Below are 26,942 nucleotides of genomic sequence, written 5' to 3'. Positions count from 1 at the left end.
CCTTGAGGTGTTGCTAAGTTTTAGGATCAGGAAAGGAAGGAAGGAGATGGTTGGCCCCCTTGAGACTTGGAGTTGTGCTAGTGAGGGCAGGTGGAGGGAAGGGATTGTCCCACTGGGGCAAGGAGAGACAGCACAGAGCTTGGAGTGAAGCCGGTGACCTTGATGGCATAGCTCCATCTTTAGTGCTAGACAAGTTAGTCATCAAGTCCTACAATAGCAATGCGATGACATAAGTTTGCCAGCAAAACAGTCTCAAAAGTGAACAATGAAAAAGCAAAGCACTGGAAGGTAAACAGAAGACAAGATGTCTTTTCTTGATCTCCACGTAGCCACTTCAAAACATCCAAAGGAGACCACTTCAATTAAACCCATAGGCATTTTTCTGCTGTCTGTGAAAACTCTTAATAAAAATTTTCTTGAAGGCATGAAGCATGGAGGAAGAATTAGTCCAATCTAGTGATGACACATGGTGTAGATATATGTGCTGTACAAAATGATCATTTCTCAAATTCTTGGTGTAAATCAGTCCCTGGGGAGAGGACAGATGATAGCTCCCTTTCTGATCACAGCAGCTCGCCCTCAGATCACCTCCAAGGATGACTGGGAGAAGAGGGAAGGATCTTGTCCCGCTTTGTGCAGGAAGCTGAAAGCTGAGCATTGCTTATGAACATGTTTTTGCCTTTCTGAGGAAATGCTTCCCAGCCAAATGCTTTGCATTTCTTCAACACAATTAAAGGAAAAGGAAGAGGCAGGCTTAGCTCAATGAAAATAGGCAGCAGATGCTGGAAGAGAAGAATGGGAAAGGTTGTCCCTTAGAGCAAAGGGGAGAGAATAGTCCAGAGTGGGCACAGCTGGAGAGGGCCATAGGCCCCCAGCTGTTGTGTCCAAATCTGCAGCCACACCAGTTACGTGTGGAGGGGGACAGATTACAAGTACCACATGTAGAAAGTGAGAAATAATCTCTAAGCATCAGGAATGTAAGAGAACCACGCAAAGGTGAAGCCACCTAATTCCTAAAGGGACTGCCTGCATCTAGACCCCTTCTTACAGTTACAGCACTCTTCTTTTGCTTGGACTGGGAGGAATTATCTTTGTTTATTCTTGAGCATCATTTTGGCTGCAGGCATTCCAGATATTCTGTACAAGGGTAGGAAATGGCAGGCCTTGACCTACACATCTCGTAGTCTAACTGCATAATATAGAGGACAGGAGATGAAATGACTCACAGATTCACGCAGCCAGGCAGTGCTGCAGCTGGTCGTGGAGGCAGGGCTCTGGAGTTGCATGCAAGCCCATATTCTCCCAAATAGGTCACCCTGCTCAGGCTTATTGAAGCACAGCTCCATGTGACAGAGACAACACCGACAGAGAATGTGTTCTTGTTTCCAAGAGCAGACCAGGTCACACTAATTTGTAAAGAAAAACAACAGCAAATATGGCCTGTTCACTGGATAAACAACTATTAGTGGAGAGCACCTACCTTGGGGTTAGGTGGAAAAACTCCACAGAAATTTATAAACTTGGTTAAAACGTTACTTTGTCATTCTTTCTCAATAATGACAGGCAGAAGTGGCACTTGTGCAGCTAAAGCACAAAATCCCCTCGAATTCACAGTAAGATACAACAAGTTCTCATTACTGAGTTCTTACACACTTGTGTACCTATGCAGCGGCCCTCACTGGGGTTTTGTTGACAATCTCCAAGAACCAGGCATGCAGCAACTTGGGTTGAATGCAACAAGGGACACACAGAAGAAGGTATACCCACTGTGCTACCATTATCCTGTTAGTGAGTGACCCGCAATGGCTACACTTGCGAACCATTGTTCACTTGACCTCTACCGCACAACCCCATACATGGGCATGGCACACACACCACATCTGACACAACTTCCCCCAAGATGATCCCTACCAACTGAAAAAGCACCGGAGCTGCTATGGTGTGAGATCATCTCTCAGAACCTCTCATCCCACCAAAAAATCTAAGCGAAACCTTTGCTCCTGAAAGTATTTTCTGAGAAAATGCACACCGAAACATCCCAGCCAGAAGGGCCCGTTGCAGCAAAGGGCACATGTGAGAAGTTCTCTTTACTCAGTGCCACTGTATGAAATTATTTCTAAATGAAAGCCTTTCATGCTAAGTGGGAAAACAAACAAATGTCAGCAGAGCTGGCCTTGATGGGTCTCCCAGCACATCGAGGTTTGCCATTACCGCAGCTGAAAGCAAGGGGTGGACATTCACCTTTCTTCTTCCACTGCTTAGAATAATAAATAAATAAATAAAGGAACTGCTCCTCTGCAAGCCACATTTAACCACAGGCAAGAAGAGATTAATGAGCATCCTTTGTTAAAACCTGAGCAGGAATCGCACATCACAGAAAACACTTAATCTCAAATTGGAGCAAGGAGAAATTTTGTGTTTTGACAAAGACAAAAAGATACAAGGAGTTAAACATCTTTTCAGTCTTACCAGGATGACTTCATTTCTACATAGACGAGTACAACCCACAGAACCCAGCACCTCCTCACTCCTACTCCAACATCTTTTGAACTGCACATTCTCACACAAGCATCTGCAGCCACCTCTCTTTAGTTATTAAGCTAAGAATGTGTGTCAGCAAAACATTTTCTAACATTAGTCTTCAAGATTTATTTTATACACATGAAGGCAGCTCTGGTTTCCAACTCTGCATTTCCAGAAAATCTGGCAAGAAAAATTTGTGTAATGGTTTGTTTAACGGAAGATTGGAATGCATCGTGAAACCTACAGGATGGGCTGCCCTGATCTCTGAGATGCTTATGGGAGGTGGATGCAGCCCTCCAGGCCAGCTGGCTTTGTCAGCAGCAGATCTCAAATCCATGCCCACACGAATGGTTTCATAGCATGAATGAGAACATCATATTGCAGTCCCATAACGATGTATGGGGCTGAGACACACACTACTTGGCTACAGCCTCTCTGCAGCCATCAGCAGCTGCAAGCAGCCCCTGCTGCAATCTGAGTGACACCAGCTGTGTCCCCATCCCACATTCTCTCCTCCTGGTGCAGGTGCCCTTTCCCTCCAGTACAGAGCATCCTGATCCTTGTCAGCCTCAGAGCACAGGTGCACTCCTCAAGGGCTGCATGCCCAGAGGATTACCTAGCCTATATCTTAAATTCCTGACATTTCTGGAGGGCAAGAGATAAGACTTTTTAACTAGGAAAGCAGAAATATTTTTTTTTTTTTTTTTCAGAGAGAAGTTAGATTTTACAGCCCTTCTCTCTAGTAATCATTCGTTTGGATCTCAGCACCATCCTGTATCACCACGATTCATGACAAGTCTGTGAGTTATGCAAGTAAATGTGTGTACTTCTGAGCCTAGGGAAAAAAAAAAAAAAAAATCAGCTACAAAGCAGAAAAACCCTTGCAGCCTTAACAAAGTGCAACTGTGTTTCTGCTGCGATGTAGATTAATGTAGTGGGTGTAAAGAGAGATCAACAAATGGTAAAGGCATGGGGAAACTTCTATGGAAAGACATCGAAGAGACAGAAACTGTCTGCTTTACAAAGAAAATGAGAAAGAAGGGTGTGCTGCAAGTGTATAAAGCATGAACAGGCTAACAACAGTAAGTCCTTAATGCTTTCTCCTAGAAAAAAAAAAAATACATTCAGTGAAGTTGATGCTCAGAATATGCAAAACCTTGGAAAAATACAATTTTTACACAGTGCACAGTGTGTGAAACTCAGCAGTACCTGACTCAGGAACTCAGTGGGACATATCAAGGGAGAGCAGAGAATGCCCTGAGCATCCCACATGCAGTGCCAGGCAGGCTTCCTGCCTTCCCCTGGAAGAGAAGCAGCACTGAGTTTGTGCAGCTCCTGCACAGCCCTGTCCTGCTGAGCATGCACACCCAAGAGAAGCGGCCAGTCCGCACAGCCAACCTCCTATCTGGTACTGTTCCTGTACCAGGTTCTAGGATCTCTAGCCAATAGCTCTGTTTGGGTTCTCCTATCATTCATCCCTGATGATGACTGCATTAATTCCTGCTTAACTTCAGCTTTAGAAAAATCAACTAGATACAATTTGATTTTTGTGTCTGAAAGCTCTAAAGCTTCACACAGTCTATTCACAATGTGTTCTGTTCAATTAGATGAACCCTGGTTTAATATTATACTTCTGCTACTCATCATCTCAGAAAAAAAACATGTTATTAACAACTGATGCTATTTGACACAAGTAAAGGCTTTGGTGGTTGTCTGTCTTTGTCAGTGATGACAACTAGCAATTCCATCTCCGCATTAATTATAACAGTGACTTCTCACATGAGGCAAGCAATGGTGAAGAATGTTTCCATAGGCGCAGAACTGGCTCTGTGGCTGTTTTCTTGGTCTTTTAGGGGCAAGATAGAAATCATTTTGAACGCAATCAGATCATCATATACCATCACTAATCAGCTTAGCAACATGCTTCAGTGGGTTACTGAAAATCCAGTATTTTGTGGGTTGAACATTACACTTCCACAAGTAAGTCTCTACAAGAGCTGTCACCACTGAATAGTGATAATGTCACACCAGATTACGCAGGTCTGGGCCTCCTGCCCCAGACTTCTTACTGGCTTCATGCTCGTTTACATCTCTCTGTGCCTGATACCTCACATTCTCACCCAAGTTTTGTAATTCCTTGGAAATATGTGGGAGAAGACTCAACTCCTCACTGTGGTAACTGCAAGAGGACCCACAACACCTTCACAAGATAGAGATGTTTAACACTATAACGTAATGGGAAACACAGCAAGCGACAGCAGGATAGGAGAGTTCCAGGCTGTAGTAAGGAATGATAAGCTCAAGTGCAGAAACCACAGACACAGAAACAAAGAAAGAAAGAAAGGAAGAAAGAAAAAAAAAACAACAAAACAAACAAAAACAAACAAACAAAAAACTTCTTACCTTCAGAAGGCCTCAGGTACACAGGGATCTCCAATAAGGTTCCCTCACCTCCACTGCCAACCCTGAAATGAGGTGGGAAGGGGCGGATCCTGGCTCGAGCCCTTCTGGTCACTCAGGTTCATTGCATGCAGCTGAACTCCCCTAGGTTGGCCCTGTCCTCCCCCCAGGTGCTCAATCACTGCTTCAAGCCATGACTTAGCATTTCCACTACAAGATGGTACAGCTGAGCTGCCCTGAGTTGTGTGTAGTGAGGTGGAAGTCAGCCTCTTCTCCCAAGTAACTGTAATAGGACAAGTGCGACCTTAAGTTGCATCATGGGCAGTTCAGTTTGGATACCAAGAAAAGCTTCTTCTCCGAGAGTGGTAAGGCCCTGAAAGGCAGACTTTTTCAGGGAAGTTTCCCAAATCCTCTCCCATCTTGAAGCTCTCAGTCACTGGCAGGGCTGTCAGATTTCTCTGCTCTTCAGCTCAGGAGAAAACAGCTCTGGGCCCTGAGCCATCTCAGCACAGCTCTGAAGCTCCAGCTCTCACAGCATCCACACCTGCCTCCTCGCTGCCAGCCTGTTGCTGCCCGATGGCCATTCAAGTGCTGGGCATGTGGGGGCAGGAGCTGGGGAGTGGGCTGGGGGTGGCCACCTGTGACAGGTCACCTCACCTGCTCTGCCCCAAAGTGATCAACTCAGCTCTCCATTCAGTTCAGCCGCTGTTCAACTTTGGAGGCAGGGAAAGAGCTGCTTCTGCTGATTTTTGTCTGCCTTGCCAAAGCAAATTTCATGCATGAAAATGTGAGATAGGTTTCTCTCCAGCACTTAGGGATAATCAGCCAAGACCGATTAAATGAAAGTATGAAAAATAAAATCACTCAGGGATAGCTATCTTTTGAAGGCAATGCATTCAGTTATCAGGTGTGCTTTGATGAAGCTGTTCTAGCAGTGTGTCTTATTTCTTCTGGTGCTCAGATCACTTATAGAATAACCCAAACTGCTCCTTCTGTACTGACACTGTGTCACCACACATGAGGAAATGTGAATGTAAAAATCTGAAAAGTAAAATGTGTGACATTGCCCAGCAGTGATGAATAGTATGGAGCAGCTCCAACACCCTGCTCGTGTCACAGCCATCGAGCTGACAGAAAACAGGGTTCATGCTCTAGACTAATTATTTTTGCACAGTTAGACATACCATCTCTATTCCTGGTATTTAACTTATCTCTTATGTGTACATAAGCTCAGTAAAGTCCTTATAAACAAATTTGGAATGCATTAATAATAGGAGAGATCTACGAGACATGGTGCATACTTGCATGCCTGCCCAAAGTCCAGAAAAAAATTACTAGTTTTACTTAAGTAGGTTTTTTCTTTTTTTCCCTTTATCCTTTCTGAAATATAATCTGCCTCATGAAAGCTAGCAATTATCCCAATTTTCTGATTCTTTCTCAGTTATCCAGCCCTCAGTGTGTATGCCTACAACACATGTGATGTTGGTGGAGCCCTTCTGGCAGCACCGCATGGCATTTACTGCTCAGAAACCTAGCAGTGACTCTACACGTTCTTTTCTCATGTGTTATGCTGAAGATGTACAAGTTGCTTTGCACTGTGTAACCTAATGATGACGACTTTACTGCCAAGGTAAACTTTTGCATTGTGATATTAAAGGTTAAACCTCAATTATGGTGTGACAGCAGTCTGGAACTTCTTTTCCGTACACTTTATTTTGTAAATTATGTTTACTTTCTAATCAAGACAAGAAAAAAGATTGTTAATTCTCCTGTCAGCCTTTTGAAGAATTATTACTGTGATCCCTCTCCAGTCTTGCAAAATCTATGAGATTTCAGCATTCGCTTGCCAGTGTTATCATGTATTTTCAGTCTTCTTTTAACGTCCATTGCTAGATGATCATGAACAACATTAAATTAGCTCTTGAACTATCAAATTCAGCTTTCTTGGAATGAGTTTAAAATGGACTCATCTGTGAATACGAACAGTTGTGCAGGTGCTGTTTATTTGATGTCAGAGGGCAGCACTTTCTGTCCTCGATGGACTGCTCTGATAGTGGGTCCAACTCATTCTCTGATGCATTTCCATAAGATACCTCATTAGAAGTCCGTGCAGTAACACCTATAACTTGCTGAGCTGAGCACAGCAATTTATGAGGCTGCCTCTGAAGCTGTGAATGTGCTGGTATCACTTTCACAGAGGTGTGTTGACAGGTGCAGTTGACACAGTGACCCCAAAATCTTTATGCAGCATTCGTGGCAAGAGCAGCTCTTCCCAACCCAGCTGGCACCAAGCGTCCCGCTTCCCACATGGTCCCATTGCTGCATCTGGAATCACGTCTGCAGCTCAGTGTCATTGCTGCCAAAGGGGCTTGGCTGTGAGCTCCAGGGCGTGCAGGGACTGTGTGGGCAGATAATAGCAAGTTTATTGTCATCACATTCCTCTAATGCATGTGCTCATTCAGAGAGTTACACAAAAAGCTCTTTGTGCTTGCAGATGCATTGCTTCCATCTGTTTTCACAGAGAAGAAAATGATACCTGTGTGAGGCAGCCCACAGCCATTTCCCTGCTACAATCACCGCTGAGAAATACTTCTTAGATGGACACAGCCCCCAAAAGCAGCTGTGTGTGAATACAGCACCTGCAAGGCATCAGACACGGAGAGGTTTACTGTTGGTTTTGTCTGTCTGTTTTTTTTTTTGTTTATTAAGCAGCAACTCCAAAATCTAGATGGAGATAACAGCAATTGGCTGTAACAGTAACATCAGGAGCCTCAGCCCAGGGTGAGATCCCTTGTGCTAAAATCTGATAAGATGCACAGTGAAAAAGAAGTTCTATCTCCAAAGCACTCCTGGCCATGATCTGATTGAGCTTGCCAGCCTGCTGGGGAGCTACCAGCTCCTGCAAATGACTGAGGTGCCAAAGGGATACTTAACGGGAGAAACAGTTAAAGAAAACCAAATAAATGATTTACATCAGTGTTTATGGTAGAGGAACTCAGGGAGGCTTCTGCAGCAGTTACTTTATACAGGGGCTGAGCAGAACCTGCTCATATTCATTGGATGAATGGAGGTGCTACGAGAGACAGTTTAGTAGCTTAGTGGATAGTAATGGTGGGAGGAGGATGGTTGGACTAGATGACTTTGTAGGTCCTTTCCAACCTTCTGATTCTATGATTCAGATGCAGGGAAACTCTTAGAACAAATGAATGAAAAGAACAGTAACAAATCACCACAACCAGCCTTCACACAGATCTTATAATGTATGTAAATATACTACAGTTGAACTAAGTATTTTGGGATATAACCTGCTTCTTAAGTTGGTCTTGATGCCAGAACTGCAAAGGGCATCCATGGCACCATTTTCAAAGCTAGAAGTCCAGAAGTGATGTGAGAAAAAATAAACCAGTGTTTGTTGCCTATGCCACTAGATGTGAATGGTACAGAGAAGAGGAATTGCTATGGTTTCTGCAGAGGGGATCTGTGGCTCCATTACCTGTGGGAACTCTTTGAAACAATCCTCATCCCAGGGTGTTCAAAGGTTGTCAGCCCTGAGCACCTTGATCCAAGCTAGTCTGCCCTTGTCAGGGAACTGGACAAGACAGCAAATAGGACTGCAATTCCATAGTCACAAGTGACAAGAAAAATGCACTAACCTACACCGTAACTGAACTGCAATATTCATTGCCACAGGGCACCATTCAAAAGCAGAAATTATTTTAAAGATACAAGCATATTAACTGAGAAAAGATCTGTTGATGGCAGCACACACGAATTGGGTTCGACTTCTAGCATCAGTCTGCACCCCCTGTTTGCTTTGCACACTCTGAACTCTAGCTGTAGGCTACTGGGGGGGGCATTATGGTATTATTTTGACCATTGTGGCTGTTCTCATGCATAAGAAAGCAAGTGGTGTATGTAGTGTTGTGCAAGGGGAAGAAAGCAGCAGCAAAACCAATGTGAATAATTGCTTTTGGAAGCTAATTATCATCAATTAGCCTTTCACCTTTGGCTGACAAAAACTACCTCTTGAATATTCATTTCAATTGCCTTGACCAGGCTCTGTCACACTGGGGTTTCCCCTGTACGCTAGCTGGCACAGAATAGTTATTGTGGCACGGAGGGCCACAAACGGCCAAAGCAGCGTGCCTGGCTGTTTGTGAACAAGAAGCTTTAGGTTTGTGCACTCAAGTGTTTAAGTTAGGAGCATGGAGAAGGAAGCTGGTGCACGTGGCTTTGTCAAACAGGCTCAGTAACAGAACCTGACTTGCAGGGAGTTGTTAGTGGCCCAAGAGGGACTGTGAATGTTGTTTGATGTTTAAAAACAAACAAAATGAAAGAATACATGAAAATATACAGCCAAGGGAGAAGAGACTAAACAAATAAATCCTCACTGACTGCAAATCATTGCTCATTTCTCCCCAGCAGGATAAATTTGCCTTTCTCAAAGCCCAACAAATGCTTTGGAAAGCAAGAGGCTGTTCAACATCCAGATGTTATGTCATGCAGCCATTCCTTCACCGCTGTCATCAGCACCCCTGTGAAGTCCATGAGCAGGCTCAGCTGTGGGGCCAGGAAAGCTGATGCATGTAGAAGGATGTATCCCCAGAGCTGAGATGGGGCAGCTGAACGGCATTGCAAACCTGGTGCTTTAGGTACTCAGCACTAATGTTTTTCCTTCTCTACACCAGTCTGCCTATTGTGTCACATTGCTCCAGTTGGAATAAAACATAGATCTCAGCTATTGCCTCTTAAAAAGCAAAGCTCAAGGAGCCCTGGCAGTGTATAAAGCCTTCCTCACCCCTTCTCCAATGGTAATGCTTAAACTTGACTGCCCTGCATAACTTCCAGTGATTGCAGCATCCAATCACTGAAAAACCAACATATCTATTCAGGGCACATTCTGTTCCTCCACAAATCATCCACACATTTCCTTCCTTTCATAAATGCTGTGATAACAGCTGAAAAGTGAGAGAAAAATAAAGCTGTGTGATATATGTGAAATGCAAAATGGTTGCTCTGTTCTGGCACCATTTGTGTACTCATTTCTCCCCATCAGCCACAAGAAGGAGGGTCATAAGTAGAACAAGGCAGGGACTGTGAGGGAAGGCAATGTTTTTCATTAGGTTAACTGGTACTGTTAGTCTCACTATGACAGTGACTCTTTTAACCATATTTATATTGAAAACTCATCCTTAGAAAATAGAGCTCAGAAATTCAGAGATAATTGAAAAACAGAGGTACACAGAATGATGGAAGTGCTTCCTGCCTTCCCGAGTCCTAGCACAGGAATATAGTGCCCTGTTTCCTGACCAGCACACAAGCTGAAAGCAACATCAGCATTGTCACTTACCTCTCTGAAGATTTATCAGTTGTAGTGGCACCTGTCCCAAGAACATTCCTATATGTTGTATCAATAAAGCCAACTCTAAAACCCCTCAGGGATTAAAACTCATACTGGGATAGAAATCTGTGCTTCATGCAGATAGCATTAGATCTGGCTGTCAGACCTCAAACATGTGACATAATAATCATCATCAGAACATACTACGAGTTCTTTAGTTCAAGCAAACTAGCCCCCAGCCTCTTTGGCTCTGCTCAAGACTGCAGGGTTTGATCAAGCAAGAATGGTGGCAACCCCTGTGGAGGAGCACCATGGGGCTGGGCTCGTTAACATGCTGAGAAAGCCCCATCCTACAGGACAAAGCACCATCGAAGGCTCATTTTAATGTTGCAGAGTTGAATAAGCCTGCAAACAAAAAATATATCATTATCTGGCACATCTTGTAATTCTTGTTCAAGCATTTTACATAATTTGCTGCTACTTTCAACTTGTCTGTTCCCCATGTGGCACTGCTTGACAAAGGGGAGATAGTAAGCTATCTATTCTTGGAACATTTTCTATTGCTTATTGTCATGTGGCTTCAGGCCAGACCCTAATTCCAAGGAGAAAAAACACGTACATAATATCAGGAATAGGACTGTCTAGTGGAAAACAGTGCAGCTTTAAGGAGTGGTTTAGTAAACACTTCATTCCCTCTCTCACCTAGAGCTAGTGGCGAAAAGGGGCCGTCAGGTGATGCCAGATAAGTCAAAGATCAGTCTCATTAGATACAGCCTGAGCACAGGTTCACTGCTTGTCATTTAAAAATGATGAAGGAAGAGCAAGAAAATACATAAGAAATGTCTTTGCCTTACCTGCGCATAGTCAGATGCATCTTTGAGACAGCAACATCTCAAAACTGCCAATTAAGATCGCTTGAGACTCATTAGATGACACAAACCTCTGCTTTACAGTTTCACAAGTGTTCATAGCTACTGAGAGTGGCCCTCTGCTTCCATTTAGGGGCACTCGGGACTCAGGTGTGCCTCTGCTCTGCTGTGAGCAGCCACACCCCTCAGCTGCATGAGGAAGCTCCTGCACCTTCAAAGGCAGAGTTCCCTGGTTCAGCAGGTAAAAACACAGGGGGACATCTGACATACAGAATGTTGTGGACTTTTTCATGTGTTAAATGTGTAGAAAGAGGTGATTCACTTGAAGCAATTGTTATTTTGGTGCTCACTAAAGAACAGAAAGACTTTTCTCTCCTGCAAGTGAAATAAAACCCAAGGCATTAATATTAATGCTAAAACATGGAAACATTTGTTTAAAAGTAAATAAAAGCATCAGTGACTAATTCCAATCACAACCACCTCACAGCATCATCCATTTTTCTCAGAGTAATGGAACAGTGCCTTAGGTATGTGTGCAATAAATACTAATTAAATGGTGCTGGGGGCAATGAGCATACCTCACCTCATGTGCAGAGACACTGCTTTGCAGAGGATACCAAAGCATTATTAGACTGTGTACAATTAACAAATGTACGATTAGAAGAGTAGTGAGGTTAGGATGGTATTTAATAGGTTTATAGTCAGAAAGATTATCATGGTGGAAAGCAATAATCAAAAATAAAATGCTCACCCATGTCCAAGGCTCTCAGTAGAAAACTCCAAAAGGAGAGATCTCCAGAAAGAGACCCCTTAAATGGGGTCTAGGAGAGGTGCAGCCAGGCTCCACCCCTCTCAGTCACACAGGTGAATTGCCTTCACTTGTGCTCCCAGGGCTAACGCAGTTTTTGCCTCAGGTGATCAATCAGTGGTTTAGGCCGTGACTCAACAGTTTCCATACATAGTGTTATGACTTTTTTTCTGCAGTAAAAGAAAGTGAATGCACTTGGGAGGACACAAATGCCTCATAATAAGACAGATTTGCTGCAATATCCAAGTCTCCCTTGCAACATGGCTCAGGCTGATGTTCTGGAAAGAGTTCTGTCTCCAAACTGTTGTAGGAAATCAGCTTTGGGTGTTTGTTTCACAACCTGCAAGTGCTCTGGAGTCTTGCATGAAGTGTTAATTAGAGGAATGTAGGGTTTATTTGCATCCCAGATGCTGTAGCATGTTCATTTCACAGAGAGAACAGAAGAATTGCTCAGGCTGCCACTCAGCAAAGTGTGACCAAGGTGATTCCCTGTATGGCAGTGCCAATGACTGATGCCCGGGCTGGGCTTCTCCAGGCACAGTGCCAGGACATGCCCTGTGGAGCACCACTGTGCTGTTTGAGTGGTGTAAATGCGGATAGATAAACTCACCTGCTGAGTCTGTGTGAGAGATCTGTTAACTCTGTAGGCAGATAATCTCCTTATGCTGCCTGCCCTCAGCTGCACACAGCTTTACAGCGAGGGAAGCAGCCTTCCCTGCAGTGCAGGATGCAATTACAGTGAGGTTGTCCCCACACTGACAGCTCCAAGGCAGTGCTGGAGCCGCCGATGCAAGCAGAGCTGCCTACAGCACCGTGCCCCTGTTTCAGCCAGGTGGGACAGACAAACCCCTTCACGCTGTCTTGCTGTCAGGGAGTCTATGCCTGGTAGCAGATTGCTGCAAAATGGATGTCCCCTCAGAGGATGGTTTCTTGCTTTTTGTCTTTCCCATCCATTTCTTTAAAGAGCCGCCATGCAGTTTGCCATCCTGCAGCAACAGGACTCACCCTGCAGCAGCCCTCTGCAAGTGCAGGGCAGCAGGGAAGGAGGGACACAAGCTGGAGTGTGGTAGTATCGGCACCTTGATCTTCTGCCTCCAGGTCTCAGCCACTCTTAGAGCAAAGGTTGCTCATAATTTTCCTTCTTTAGCACAGGCTCTTTCTGTTGTTTTATTGTCTTACGTGGGTGTGATTAATTCCCTCCCGCATGGCTACTGTTGCGAAGTGTTTACAATCTTCTAACAAGTCTTTTCCCTCACCCCTCGAAATCACTCTAAGATGCACGACTCAGATTTCACAGGTCTGGCTTCTTCTCCTTCTCAAGTCTCTCCTCAGTCCTTGTTGCCTAGGCATTTTTCTCTTTGCCCTTCTCAGCATTTTTTAATTTAATTTGTGGTGCATTTTCGTGAAGAAAGACAAAAATAGAGGAACAGGATCACGGAGCAGTCTTGCCTGCAGCAGCACCCCCCATACTCACCATACTGGGCTGTATTCTGCAGAGCATACAGAGGCTCCTCCAGCTGCAATATGCACTTAACTCCAGAAAAATATCTGGTTTGAACCCTTTGCATTGTAGGGCTAAGCTAGGCAAAGTAAAACCTGGCTTCAACGTCTGTGTTAGTTATTCTCATTGCTTAGCTTTCAGATTCCACCTACTGGAGGAATTGCATTAGCTCTGGGCTTGGGTGTGTGTTTTTTTTTTTCCTTTTTATTTATTCTGTATAATAATACAAAAACAGTGATTTTAAAGGAGTATTCAAAAATCCCATTTCAACTAACATTCTACATTTCAAACCTGGCTCGAAACAGATTGAGACGATCGTGGAGAAGGACTGAAGGCAGACTCAACATGGAGGTAAATTCTCTATCAGTAAGCCATGACAGGTGAATAAACACTGAAGTAATATAAATTATCAAAAGAAGAGAAGATGATAATCATAGCTGTCACTGCTATCAATTTCATATCAAAGAAGCACTGTTCCCTGGAGAGACAGGAACAGCCTTAAAGTAATAAAAGAACAGTATGAAAGTACTACATGCTAAGCTGGGGGATGCAGTCAGTGGGTCTGCTAAGAGCCTTCTGCAATAAAATCCAGCAGTGTCCCCAGGGCTGTAGTAATGGGTAAGAGATCCCAGCACATCCCTTGAAAGGAAAGGGGCTTTGTGAGATTCACAGAGGCAACAAAAGGAGAGGCAATGCTGAGTTTTGTTTTCTCCCCTCCTGGCTCTGGGTGACATTAACTGTCCCGAAGCCAGGAAGCTAGAGAGATCTCTTGGTGCAGGGTGAGCTGCAGCTTGTGGTTCAGATGCCTTTTTGCCTTTCATCACATTTCTCAAACCAAAGAAGTAGCAAAATGCTGCTGCTTTCAAATGTCCTGTTCGTTATCTGCATCATGATTTGGATATGCTTGTTATCATCTGCAACCCTTTAGACGTGCTGTGTTTCTGTACAGGCTTTTGACCCACTCAGCTTGGTGGTCTATGTCTAATGGCAGACTTTGGCTTTATGTCATATGGAACAAACACATTAACAGAAAATGATCTCTTCAATAAACAGAAAATGTATTGAAGAGATGCCTGAAATGATGCCCTGCACAAATTACAGATCAGGATTGACAGGAATGACAGAACAAGGGAAAAAGGGCTGAAATCAGCTTTCTCCAAATTAAATTTGGATTCACATGCAGTTGCTGAAGCAAATCCTATGCACTTCTAGCTGTACTCATTCAAAAGAGCGAGGGTGTGGCAAACATTTCGCATGCAGGCCTACAGCAATAGCATCAGTTAGCTAGTCCTGATCGGTTCTTTAGCTAAAAGATTGTTACTCAGTAGATCTTGCAATAGTAACAACTGGCAAGGGAGGACCTTTTCCTGAGAAAAATGAAAATAATCTAAGATCGTTTTTTAAAAAAAGAAAAAGGAAGTGTCAGGGAGAAGAACTGGCCAGCTAGTAACATGATTCAGAAGTATCGAATGCAATATACAGTAGGAAGCCAAGAAAACGAGACAGACTTGCCAAAGATGCTCTCACCAGTATGAGGTCAGGGCCCTGATGTGCCAGTTTCCAGACACCACAACATCCTTCCTGCAGGCATGAAGAAGGATAGTGGCTGGTCATTAACCAGGCTAAAGGCCTGCGAGGAGTCCAGCCTCAGCTCTTTCTGGGCTATTATCTCCAATTAATTTAAATACCCTGTGACATTACTTCTCCTTGTGAACAAAGAGTCTCTAAAAGCTGTTAAAAACCTCAAGGCTGTGTAGAAGAACTTATAGCTTTGATAAGTGGAGACAAGAGGAGGGTCGCTTATCCAAATTAGAGAGGCAGATGCAGAAGTATACTTGCTGATTGAATCCAGAAAGGAAATCTTTGTCCTCGAGACAAAGCCAATTAGTGTGACTCGTGATTGCATGTCCCACAAAGGGCATTTTGTGGGAGGAAGAAGAAAAAGTCCTTATTAAATTTTGAGAAGGTGATGTATTTCTTGTCCTTCATTCCGTACACTGGGCAGAACCTTTCTCTAGTGATTGTAGCGGTCTGAGCCTTCTGTTTTTTTGACCAACATGCAAGACTCCAGCTCTTCTGCTTTTCAATCTCTAACTCAGCACAGGACACACCAAAACTTGCTGATCTCCACAGCAAAATCCTGAGAATATGTGGCATCCTTCCAGGGACTGAATGCTAGATCTGACTCATTGCCTATTTTGTTTATATACTCACCATATTTGCTACCCACTTGTGCATCAGCATAGCTCATGTCACCAAGTTAGAAAATGAGACAGACTTGTCAGAGACCAAATACAATCCTTGGTTTGACTCAGCGGAGTTTACGTAGTGCTATCCATATATAATGTGCTGATGCAGGTTGAATGACACCTAAAAGGGCAGCTTGTCAGAGCTTCCCAGTATTTACCTGCCCCCAGAAAAAAAGCCCAGCATGCTGAAATTAATTGGCAACCTCTGATAGCTTCAGAAATAATAGAAATCAATATACATAGTTCGCAATTGAAACCTCTCTGAAAAGACTTGCTGGCTTCTCCCAGTGGTAGGAGTGACTCCCACAGTGGGTGCTCCTCTCCCTCCCCAGACTCTTGCTCACCGCTGCACGTAGAATACAAGATGATTCTGATTTAGACTTGCACGTCTGCAAAAGTTTGATTCATCTGTACCCCTGGCTCCAAGCCTGACTGTCTTGTCACAAGCTCTGGACAGGTGCTGTTGGGGAAGTGACAGGAGTAGTGGCTTCAGGAGAAATGCAGGACAGTGCACGATGTCCTGCCTAGACTGACTGCTGTGCTAACAGCCACGGGTATCCTGTCTGCAGTGTGACAAGGAATCACCACAGATAGCACCTGCATAGGGTGGCTTCCTGGGATAACATTCCATGTTACTGTTCAGGATATGTTTGTTTTATGTATAGCAATATTAATCTCAAATCTGGACCCAGGTTTCTATAGCACTCAGCTCTTCCCACTGTAAAGTCTCCAGCTCGGCACTTCACTTCTCTGTTTTGTGACAAAGCAGCCACCAGCTGTAGTACTACATAGGGTTGTGACCACAGGTGACTGCCACAAGATGAAGGAACAGATAAATATATTCACATATAGATCCTACTTCACTATGTAAATTCCCTTAGAATAAAAAAGAGCAACGACATGACAGGCCCCTGCAGTGATGCCTTCGTGCCATCAAAAGGAACTGAGAGAGGAACAAACAGATATGGTGGGATTTCACTTTTTCAGTGGGTGGTTTAGATGCACTACTTGGCCCTGAAGGACTGTGGCTATCAAAGCATTCAGTACTATGGGGGACATGGTCCTGCAGCAGCTCAGAGCATTGCTCAGTTGGTGGGTGGTGACACCTAGTCTGGAACCTTGCCTGGGATTCACTTAAAAATATATGATATCCTGTGACCAAATGAGTTCACAGCAGGGATTCTTCTGTCCTAGAAATCTCCCATATTATTTCTGTCAGAGAATTCATCTCTTCTCCTGCTGGAGAACTACTGGATCCCTCCGTGGTGATCCAGCATCATGCCAGGCAATGGCCATAAGGTGCTGTGTACTGTAGGTAGAGAAAGAGATGGCACTCATGTGCCTGAGGCCCCAGGAGGGCTGGTCCTTCCGCAACAAACCTCTCCCCTGATTGCAGTCCCTGAGCTGGAGGCTGTGAGGCTGTAGAAGTTAATGACAGCATCCTTTTGTCCACAGGATCAGTAATAAGGAGGGGCGGATGTACCACAGCTTCTCCTGCCAGGTGCTGTTCGCACTCCCCCTGGGTCAGGATTGGTGCACGTAAATAGCAGCAGAGACCATCTCAGCATGTCCCCAGTTTCTGGTGTGAGCAGGTACAGCTGGATTTTATTTATTTTTTGATTCTATTTAAAGAAGGAGAATAATCTTTGATATATTGGAAAACTTCTGTAATTCCTCAAAGACCCTACAGAATATGATAAAAGCCTCAGGATCCCTGAAGTGAGTAACAGACTAGGAATGCTGTTCTCTCTTTCATAAATCAAAAAACAGCAATTTTCTTGAATTCAGTCCTGTTATTACGGTTTGCCCCATTTCCAACATGAACCACCAGCCCTCATCGCTATATGTAGCTCTGTAATTGCATCCCCTGAATCCAAGAGGATATGTTAACTCTCGCAGAGGACAAGTTTGCCATCTCCAACCAGTAATTCCTATGATTTATGTTCTTGTGGCAGCACAGACGAGTGGCAGAGCTCTGAGCATCTCGCAGAGCAGAGGAGCTGGAGGGCACTGTGCAGGAGCAACGCAGAACGGCGGAACGTAGCACAGAGCCTGCCTCCAAACCTGTGAACTATCACCCTTACTCCGACTTGTGCAACAGAGCTCTGAGGGGAGGAAAATGGAAAACAAAAGCATTAGTGTCTGACCTAAAGGTTGGATACAGTCTATTAATTTGAGTAACAATTAAGTTCAATTCCAAATACTCCCAATCCATCATTGCTTCTGTGTTTCCCAGCCATTCAGTGTCCTATCCACACCCTCTTGCTAAAACTTAATCAGCAGGAGGGAGAGTTGTTGTTTCCTAACTTGCTCTTATTTCATTGCTTAGGTCTGGATCCATTCCTGCTCTTACAATTTGTACATGTTAAACATTGTGTGCTCTCAATATTTACCTATTTTTAACCCTGACTCATTCTGTTTATTTCCATAATGCATGCCTTTCTACATCTTACTTCTGATGCTTGTATTCATTTTTTAAACTACAGAATATCCTCATTTATTTTCATTTGTAAGCACTTCTGTAGTTACTATTTTCGGCTCAGCTTTAACCCTTCTTGTCCAGCTCTTGTGTTTTCTGGGATATGGAAGGTGGAAGCTCTTTTTGCAGTACAGAGTAACAGGGGCTGCTGCAGTCCTCTGCACCCTCAGCTCACAGCAGCTGCCTGCTCATCACAAACACTCACCTTGTTCACGCTTTCCTCTGCAGAAATGCCAGTGCCCCCCAAATCACCTGATGAAGCATTCCATCTCTTAACCTGTCGTAGCACAAAGACAGAATGAGAAGTGTCAGGAGACAAATGATCTCATAGCTCAGCTAGCAACCGAAAATCAAAATGAAGATGTAAGTACCAGATCCTGGGGGAGGCTGATGTGGTCAGCAAAGGAAAGAAGCCCCCACCCTTGCACTGCCCATAATGTATCTTCGTCCGCTTTCAGCTGCCCCTCTCCCCATCCCCCAGGGAGGCTAATTACAAATGTAGGGCACGCAGGGGCTGCGTTAACATCACCACACAGCAGATGTGGAGCTGGGGTTGTCAGGAGGCTGCGGGTGACCCCTGACCCTTGAGGCAGGGCCACGATGAGGCCTCCACCACCCTACTGGGGAGGCTGCCTGGGCCTCCTCCCCATCAGCCAACAAAGCAGCAGGCAGCAGGACTAATGCCACTCTATGAATAAGCCGGCATCAAATAAGCGAGGCTGGAGGCTTTCTTCCCCTGTAATACAATTTGCCAGTGGCTGGGAGCCTCCCCTCACGTCGCTGGGGCTTGCTCAGACAAATCAGGGCGGGCGCTGCTTGCACAGCTGCAACATTCTAGGAGTTATTTTCTCCTCCTTTGTGTCATCCCCTAAAGAAAAAGGAGAAAAATAAATACAAATTCCGTCTGTGCAGGATATGACAGCGAGGAGCATTGTGCTGGGCACTGCTCATCCTCCTCCCACCCCCTGGACACGACGCCCGCCCTCATTAGTCGAACTTTTCATACAGAGGCTGCTGCCTGAATTAATTTAGGATCTTTTAGTGGATCCTATTCAGAGTGGCTTAAAAGGGCTTCAGCTAAGTGCAGAGAATCTGTTTCTCCTCACCAGTATTGGCAAGTGCACCCCTTTCAGCATGAACGCTAGCTGGGGAAGGGTTAAATAGAGGCCAGCCTCCCCATATGCCAGGGGCTTTCAGGCCTAACCCAGCAGCTCAGCTGCCCATGCCCTAATGGTGCTGGCTCATAAAGGCATTGTGCACAGCTTCACTAACCCGCCTTCCTCAGGGCACGTCCATGAAAGGGCCTCCGCTGAATGCACACACGTACAAAGGGGCTCATTCCTTGGGAGATATTTAAACTTCTCCAATGGGCTTGTCTGCTTGCATTCCTCACTGCTCCTCTGTTCCCATGCCACATTTGTTTCAGAGGCCTGTGGGTGACAGCCAAGCGCAGGAAGTGATGGCATGTTGTTCCTGGCCTGATGTCCCCAGGATGAGCTGGTCCAGGATGCCCCAGCCACAGAACCAGGTAATGGCAAGAGCAGAGAGATGTCACCTGAGCGGCTGACAAAGGAAGCATGCGAAGGCAGGAAATGGCCATGGTTAGGGAAGTCCTCTGCCAGAACAGGCAGAGAGAGACTCCCCAGTGCTCCTACACAAGCTCTGCTGGTTAAAATGCAGCAGGGAGTGGGGTGAGAGAGAGCAGAGAGAGCCCCTTTTACAAGGTCTGTAGCTTCTGATCCTTTATATGAAAAATTAGCATCATAATACTTAGCAGTATCACAGTGCCTTTGATTCCTCTCCCATTGTCCCTCTGAAAGACGTGAATGGCATTGCCTACTGATAATTCTCAGCTACAGATCTCTCTTTAGCAGAAGCTCACTAGAATCACCTTGCTCTACAACCAGCCCCATGGAGTTTTGCTGAGCCCAACACATCTGGCCAGCCAGCAGAGACGCAGCATTCATATCGGTAGCCCAGCATGGTAGGAGAGGAACCCAGCAGGCTTTCAGCAGTGCTTCTGTGTTCCTCTGGCAGCTATGGGCATTAATCGGTGCTTTGGCTGAAGGGAGAAGTCCTCCAGTCTGGCATACCATGAAGATGAGTAGAAAGACAGTGTGAGAACAGCATCCTCACTGGTTTTCTTAGTCTTTTGTGCAGATGGATAAGAGATATTTGAAAAGTCCATAGAGTACATTGACATGAAACCACTCCCCAAAGATAATGGCCACCAAAGACAGCTTTTGCAAAATGGCCCCCGGGCAGATAAAGTCTGTAATTCAAATAAATTGTTCTCTTTCAGAGAATTATTGAGCTATGAGTTGAACTTCAGTTTCTAGGAAAAAAAATCATGAAATAATCACTTTTTTTTTTTTTTTTAAGCAACTCAATAATAAAGCTGAGAAAAGTTGAAGTTAATAGGAATATGTCAAGAATAAATCACATCAACACAACCCAATTTCCTTCTAGACAGGGTAATAGGCTTTGTGGACGTGGCAGGAGCAGTCAATGTCATGTGTCTTCAGCAAGGTTTATGACACCGGTCTTATATGACACACTCATAAACAAGTTAGAGAAGAATGGCCCAAAGGAAGTTTCTATAGACTGGGAATAAAGATAGCTTAAAGCTGCTCAGTTAATTGTCAGGTTGAAGCGATTTATCAGCTGAGATTTTGCAGTGATCTTTCTTGTAGCAGATGTTATTCAATGTTTTCATTAATGACTTAGATGATGGAATGAGAACACACTTATTAAATTTGCAGGTGGCATTAATCTAGGAGAGACTGCAGGCACACTTGATAAGATTAGAATTCAAAATGGTCTTGATAAGATGAAGAAATAGTTTGAAAATAACAGGAGGCACTTCAATAAAGAGAAGTACAAAATGGTATACTTAGGAAGAAATAAACAAATTCTTAAACACGGAATGGAGATGGCTGGATGGGTAGTGGGTTTGCTGGAAGCAGAAGAGCTTATAGAGGATCACACATGCAGGCTTTAGAATATAGTAATCTTTTGATGAAAAAATAGATCAAAATCATATTGGGATGTATGAACGCAATTGGTAAGCCAAATGAAGAGAATCTGCTTTGGTCAAGAAAACCCTGCTTATTAGTGCTGCTTCCACCTTTGGGCACTGCTCCTCCAGAAAGGTGAGAATCAAAGAGGCAGAATCCAGAGGAGTCATACAAGATCTGGAAAACACAAGCCATGAGGAAGGAATTTTGGCTAATTTGGGCTAATTTATTCCAGAAGAGAGGATGAAAACAGCAGGAAGAGCAATAAACCATTCTCTTTGTTTACTGTGGATAAAGGTTTCGGTTGAAGCATAAGAGGCTCAGATTAGATGATGCAAAAGCCTTTCCAGCTGCAGGGACCACTCAGGATTGACACAAACTGCCTTTATATCCAGGTGAGTGATCATGGAGCTGCCTCCTGGTGCTTTGGGTGCACTAACCATTGAGTTACCAACTTTGAAAAGGACCAATACTTGCAAACAGCTCAGGGGTTGCCATCACTACGCAAAATATCAAGTTTTTTCAGTAGAGTGGAGTTTTGCAGTTCTCCTATTCTGGATCAAGGATCTGCCCCATCAGAATGTGGCTGTCCAAGCTCAATTAGAAACGTGCTTGCTGTCCCCTGGGGCTCCTGTGACCAGTAATACGGTGACAAACCTTCCTGAAACAAGCTTGTTTGTTTTCCTTCACTGCTCTCTTCCATTTGCTAATAAACAACCTACACACATATTTAGTCCCATCTAATCTTATGCTTCACTACAAGTGGAATTAAATTGGTTTCTCTTGTATAACAGGAAAAAAAAATCAGTTGCAACCTACGTTATTTCTAAAAGTCAAGAGCCCTCTGGAATTCAAGCTGGTCTTTATTTTTCTCCCAGACTCCTACTTCTCTCTACTGTTTTGAGGAAAAACAGTCTTTTTCTTCTTTTCTGCCAGTAAGCATCCTGGAAGCTTCCCAGGACCAGATGCAGCCAATTTCTAGGATTTGCTGCAAGTGATGGTTTCTTCAGCTTCAGGAGCAGTGAAACGAGCCCAGCTGCTGCCATGCCTTGTCCCCTGCTGCCTGCACTGCTCAGCCCCATGGCCCTGTGTGAGGCCTTGGCTATTGGCACAAGAAGTGGGCAGCCAGCAGCTGTGCAGCCCGGCGCCAGGCACATTGCATCACTGTGAGGCTTAAGGCAGCCAAGACATTTCAAAGTACACATCCTTTACCTTCATGTATACATTGCCTTAGCTTAAAATACTGTGATGACAGCTGGTTGTTATAACCCAGGCAGTTACTCTCTTACAAAGCACCTACAGGTTTTTGTGGACGGTTGAATGAAGATCTTTTACAGTCAGAGTGGTTGTTCTTTGGCACATATTAACCTAATGGGACATTTGCAAATAACAACAAAACTCAATAAAAGAGGAGGAGAAACCAAAATTACAAAACTGTAGGCAGCACTCTGGGAGTCACACATGTCCTGCCATACCTGCCACGTCCTCTGCCTGGATCAGGGATGTGCTGCAGGAGCTGCCACTACTGGCATCTCCAACTACTTCTCAGTTCTGCCTTTGCCTGGTGCTAGCTTACTTGAGGGATTGGTGTTTGTACAAGTGTCCTTAACTTCATCTCTCAACTGATACCTAAAGACAAGGGCTTGCCACGCTCATGCTTACAGGAGACGGCAGATCAAAAAGAGCTCTGCACTAAGGCAGATTGATCAAAGGCAACCAGAAGATCACCCTGCATATTATAAGCATTAGAAAAACACAGATGGACCTGGCAAGGGGCTCAGGTCCCTGGGCATGTAACTAATGGACTTCCACAAACCTGAGCTGAAGTTAACAGGACAAATCACTTTGGGCTTCAGTAAAGTGTGTGAACACTGTGGAGTTTTTCACCCTTCCCCACAAGGATTTTTCCTATTAAAATGAGTGAGATTTGTCAGACGTGTACACAGGAAAGCTGCTGAGTGATAATTGGTTTCCACTCCACTTCTGTACCATTTGAGAGTACACAGCCTTTATAGATCCACTTCCAAACACACGCTGGAGCTTGCTCTTGTGACAAGCAAGTTTGGGCACTTATGGGCTTCACAATCTTTCCCTCATGTCCTTTCCACTAAAGTGGAGCTGTACTTGCTAATTAGGTTTCCTCTCAGTATTCCCAGTATTCCCCATAAAGCAGGTTCTCATCTCCCTAGCAGTGTTTGTTTTAATTTTATGCCATTTGTCTCCTTGACTACCTGGCCCTACTTAATTCCATGTGCCCCAGAGAAATTATATCTTTCCAAACGATGGAAAAACATAATCGCAATTTTACTTGAAAGCATGGGCAGAGGTCACACTCTGCTCATCCTCTGGGGTGCAGGCACATCCCTGCAGCTAGGAGAGGCAGTGGACAGGAAGAAGACCAAGTCTGCACCTCTCACCTCAGAGGACCAAGTCTTCACCATCATCTGTGCAATGCCTCCTGCCAGCTTAGCTTTGTCTCCCTCCTCCCCACACCTAGCCCTAACTGCAAACCCCACCTTTAGGGGCCCATTTCCCCTCATTCCCCAGACCTCGTGATGGCTTTAGTGGGAGCTGGCTCCCCTTCTGCACGAGGGCAGCCGTCTGGCTGCCCAGAAGCACAAGGAGGCCAGCTGGAGGAAGCCTTCTATTTACCCTAATGGGACTGAAAACACGTTCAGTAGATTGGCAAAATATACAGAGAGCAGAACTCAACATGCTGGAAAATATGGGAGTTGGCAAACACATTTGTAGCATTAAAAGTATACACGTAAAGGTGCCAAGCATTATATTTGCATAGCTAGCAGGCACTGGAATGTTTCCATCCCCTAGAGTGCCACCAAGGCACTGCTCTCCAAGGCAGAGGTGTCCTCAGTATTCAATCTTTGGCTGCCAAAAGCTTCAGGATAAATGCATGCATGTCAAATAGGTCAGCACCTGGGCATAATGCAACACTTTTCTCCTGGGTTTTCTTTATTATTAAAGACTCAGTGATGGGTCTCCCATGCCTTGTATGAAGATAAAGATGCTAGTAAAGTCTTATCAGCAAGGGGACAGGGATACCAGAGAGGAAAGCTGGAGGGCTCAGAGCAGAAGTTCCTCTGCCCCTGCTCTCCCTCTGCTCTGGTGCCATGGTTCATGGAGGAATAGGTAACAGGGTGATACCCACTGTTTTCTTCCTCATCCACTTTGTGATAAGGCAGATTTTTTACCAAGCAGGGAGCAATCTGATCTCATGCTTATTTTCATAAATGCAGGGAAGAAATCCTGTTTCCCCTGCTCTGAAAATTTCTTTCATTACTCTGCTTCCATATGACAATAATGAACTTTAAACTAAATAAATACACAGCTCCAAATTGCAATGAAGCTTTCCCCTTGGTGCTGCTGCTGGGCTGCTTACAGGTGGATTTCAAGGCATGCCAAGAACTGTAGATGTCAGAGCCTTTTCTTCTTATTGTCCAGCACCTACGCATCAACCCTAAGCTCTAAGTGCTCTAAGTTACAAACTAGAGCACAGATGCATTGAAAATAAATACATGTATAAAGACAAAACATCCCAAACAGTGGGGTGTGACACCCTCTCCATGCTTCTGCTGAAACCCTCAGTCCTTAGGCATAGTCCGGGGGCTGAAGCAGTTAACTGCAGAGATGGCTGAGCCATTAAAAGTGATGGCCTATATATGCCAAGAAGCCTCACAGTCGCTCTTTGATGTTAGATTTAATCCACAGTTCGCTGTGCAAGCATGGCTGGTTGTACAGCTCCTATAAATTAATTACAAAGACCTTGTCATGCATGCAGAGAGGGGCACAGCGCCACAAGTGCTGCATGCAGTCACGTAAGGTGTCGGGGGATATCCCACCAGGATTCCTGCTCAGCCCACAAGGTTTGCCCCTCTCTGATGTCCTACACATGAATTGTTAACTCTACTCGAGGAGCACTAAGAGGGTTGCTCTAGGTGGGGCACTCAGGAGAAAGGCAGTGTGTTAGTTAACTCAGGGGTGACTCTGTGCTACCTCACCTATTTACAGGAGACTTCATGGCCTCATGTTAATGTATGTATGCTCCAAGAACAGTGCCTTGTGAAGACCGAATGTAGAGCCTTTAGGAACAGGAGCTACAGCACTGCTCCTCCCTGGGCTAAGAATGAGACCTGATGCCCAGACCAGAAGGTGTCCAGAGACGAAACACAGATGAAGGAACTCTGAGATGCCACGACTTCATATCTCACCCAACACAGCTCTTCTGCACATTTGCTCCATCACTGTTGAGAGGAGCACATTACCTCTTCCTTCCAGGCATGCCACATTATTTCAGCCAGCAACCACTAATGGGCAGAGGAGGAGGCCAAGCAAACTCTATGGAGAAATCAGGCTCTTTTCCACAATGCTGGTCAACCACTGAAACAGGAGAGGCACCTGATCCCGCATCCCACGAGGTTTCCATCCCCAAGCAGAGGTGGCTGCCAGCTGCAGACGTGCTGTGACCTTTGAGCTGCTGCAATAGGACATGGGCAATGGGATGGCTCCTGCCCTGCAGCCTGTCTGTCCTGGGAGAAGTACATGTTCTCACACTTGGTGCAGCTCTAACCAGAGGAAAGGCAAGAAGCTGTGATGGATATGAGACTTTGGACTGGAGGGTTTAATCATCTCCTCTGACCTTACACCTTACAGATGAACCACTCTATGTTTTCTGAAGCATCTTTCAAAGGAAACCATAGGAAATATTTTCTAGTGTCAGAAAATGATGATCTAAAGGGTGAAAATTGAAGTCAGCAAGATCTCTGTGTGCTGCAGGGACAACAAGACAATCATATATAGAGCATAAAAGGGCTGCAATGAGGACTCTTGTGCTGATGGGGTGAGTAAGTAGAGCCAGAAGCAGCTATAAGGCAACAGTGAGAAAGCATGGCCAAATTTTGAAAACAAGGATGACAGTCCAGAGGGATGTGGGAGGATGCTGAAGGGACAAGGAACATTCTTGACATAATCTTCTTACAGCTGATGGAGCTTGTGCCCATTCTGATGGGACAAGGAAGCTCCCTGCATCTGGTGGGCCCCCACCAATGATCCCTGCACAGAGGGACACATCTGGGTGGCACCCTCGCAATAGCTGGTTGACTTGGGATTTTTGAGGTTTTTCCCCCCTGAAAAAGCCATTTCAGCAAAAACATTGAGGAGGTCTTATGATGCTTCAGATAAAATTGGAAGAGATTGTTATGTTCTCATCCAAGTGGCTCCTGATTCTTCTGCTTAATCAGGTATACACAAAAACATTTAAATACAGAGGTTCACATGCAACACTCTGAATGCCCTGAATCAAAATGCTTTGTTGACCTGAAATGACAGTTTTTGAGATTTTCTTGAAAAAAGGACAGAAAGTATAGCAAGCTCTGACAATCTGGAACCTACTTTTTCTTCTTTCTAGGCCTCCCCACTTCTCACATATCAGAAACCACCACTTTCTCAGCACGTTTTCTCTGCAACGTGGGCCCATCTGATTGCAGCACCCTTAAAAGAGAGCAGCCTGGGGACACCAAGCCCACCCCAGGTCTCTCTGTGCTCCCCTTGCCGTCCCCAGAGCAGACCTTGCGTAAGCCTAGCTACAGGTTCAGGCACGGTCCTTGTCATCATATCCACCTTCCAAAAGGAGCAGGGTGGGAGCAGGTCTGATGCGGCACATTGGGGCTGCGGCAGTGCCCTGTGCATATTCAGTGGTGCGGACAAAGGCGTTGCCCGGAGCTCTGAATTAGAAGCACGC

At 44.9% G+C, this 26,942-nt stretch overlaps 1 long non-coding RNA gene across 1 annotated transcript; it reads right to left on the bottom strand.

Moving 5' to 3' along the window:
* Nucleotides 1-6,294: 6,294 nt before the first annotated feature.
* Nucleotides 6,295-11,314, bottom strand: LOC109368005 (uncharacterized). Its single transcript, XR_002115639.3, has 3 exons — nt 11,119-11,314; nt 7,460-7,562; nt 6,295-7,321 (listed from the first exon to the last, which is right to left on the bottom strand). It is a non-coding gene; the product is annotated as an uncharacterized LOC109368005 (long non-coding RNA).
* Between the last annotated feature and the right edge of the window lie 15,628 nt (nt 11,315-26,942).

Source organism: Meleagris gallopavo, chromosome 5 (genome assembly GCF_905368555.1).
Source record: "Meleagris gallopavo chromosome 5, MGAL_WU_HG_1.1, whole genome shotgun sequence".
NCBI lineage: Eukaryota > Metazoa > Chordata > Aves > Galliformes > Phasianidae > Meleagris > Meleagris gallopavo.
This window is presented reverse-complemented; position numbering and strand designations above follow the sequence as displayed.